At 44.4% G+C, this 1,856-nt stretch overlaps 1 protein-coding gene across 1 annotated transcript in view; it reads left to right on the forward strand.

Moving 5' to 3' along the window:
* The window catches only part of naaladl1 (N-acetylated alpha-linked acidic dipeptidase like 1), a 47,503-nt gene that overhangs the window by 16,338 nt on the left and 29,309 nt on the right, over positions 1-1,856 (forward strand). The gene's annotated exons all lie outside the window — the stretch shown is intronic.

A 1,856-nucleotide genomic window follows, 5' to 3' on the forward strand; every position in this document is an offset into this window, starting at 1 on the left:
TCGAGGACCGAAGAGCCTGTACTGCGCTGTAATACTCGATATTGCATGTGTTTAATGGCGCTGTCGTGCAGGGAGTAGTGGAAGTAGATGACGAATATTCTGTGAATGTGGATTCGACTGCAGTGGGAAGTGAGGACAAAGGGATCTCTGTTATTGTTCGAGGAAGGAGGGCAAGGGGTGAGACCAGAAGCCCAGGAGTTGGGACAGTCACAGCTGGAGGCTCAGCCGAAAAGATTTAAGGGGATTTCTATTTTGAAGGAAAAGGAGGTCATATCAAAGACTGCTCCCGGGAATATGGTATCACCACACAAAAATGACAGAGATGCAGAAACGAGGAGAATTGAGTCACTGTCAACTGATAATGTGATCAGCCACTTGCAGATGTTTCCCAGAATGTTAGAAATGAACCAGGCACAGAGATTGAGGATTGTTGGGTTACATCTGTTCTGAAGCAGGATGTGGAAAAAGACCGAAAGCAAGGTCAGTGGGCATGCATGGGCAGACATACAAACATATACCCAGTAACACCGTGGGCGGCACGGTGGCACAGTGGTTAGCACTGCTGCCTCACAGCGTCAGAGACCCGGGTTCAATTCCCGCCTCAGGCGACTGACTGTGTGGAGTTTGCACGTTCTCCCCGTGTCTGCGTGGGTTTCCTCCGGGTGCTCCGGTTTCCTCCCACAGTCACAAAGATGTGCAGGGTCAGGTGAATTGGCCATGCTAATTTGCCCGTAGTGTTAGGTAAGGGGTAAATGTAGGGGTATGGGTGGGTTTTGCTTCGGCGGGTCGGTGTGGACTTGTTGGGCCGAAGGGCCTGTTTCCACACTGTAATCTAATCTAATCTAATTATTGTTTTTGATCAAACAGAAAGACTCTATAAGAAGATGATGCATCCATGGTTGATAAAGTCTCTCATGGAGAGTATTCAATCACAAACTGGCGAGCATTACTGTCAGGACCTATTTAGGGCGTTTATTTCTGGGACCAGAAGCACATGATAGGCGTGAATTTCAGCTGTGCTTCCTGAATTATCCCCAGAAGGCCCTGCACCTGCTGCTCGACCTTTTTTCCTGCTGACTTCCAACTGATTCTGGCCCGCTCTCCCTCGTGCCATTGTAGTAAGCTTTACTCAATGCTAATAACAATACCTCTGATTCCTTGTTCTCCTTCTCAAATTACAGAGCTTTCCTTGACATGATTGTCACGCAGTTCACCTTGAGCTGCTTAATTAAGTCTATTGTCCATGCACTTGCATCAATCTGAGTTTTGTGCTTCTATTCTACCTCTGGTCTCACTGTGGTTCAGCCTTTCCATTTATGCTGTTTGACATCTTCCACTCACATTTCATTCTTGAAAGTTTACTTCTTGTAGTAAACCTTATTGAATACATCTTTCATGCTTTGTACAGAATTCATAATTTCAAGCAAGTTTCAAAAAGTATATTCAGCCTTCATCTCACTTTGCTTAAGACAAGTGCAGGCTGACCGTGTAATAAAATAATTCCCTTTCTTATATAGATCTGGCAGAAATGCGTTTTCACTGGAGAGATCATTAGCTCCTTTAGAAAAAGAACTCAGGTCCTTGGCTTCATATTGGCACTATTAAACTTCTCATGCTGCCTTAGCATTGCAATATGAAGAAAAACAAATAACAGTATGAAGTGTTCGGCGGAGTGCTGTTTACCTGTCATTTTAAATATAGTTTCAAATTTGCAGTGCTTAATTTTAAATGCTTTTTCATGAAGTTGTTATCACATGGAATGTCGGAGGTCGAGGGGTGACATGCTCGAAGTTTATAAAATCATGAGAGACATGGATCGGGTAAATAGCCAAGGTGTTTTCCACACTGTAGGCGTG

The sequence above is a fragment of the Chiloscyllium plagiosum genome, chromosome 45 (genome assembly GCF_004010195.1).
Source record: "Chiloscyllium plagiosum isolate BGI_BamShark_2017 chromosome 45, ASM401019v2, whole genome shotgun sequence".
NCBI classification, from domain to species: Eukaryota; Metazoa; Chordata; class Chondrichthyes; order Orectolobiformes; family Hemiscylliidae; genus Chiloscyllium; species Chiloscyllium plagiosum.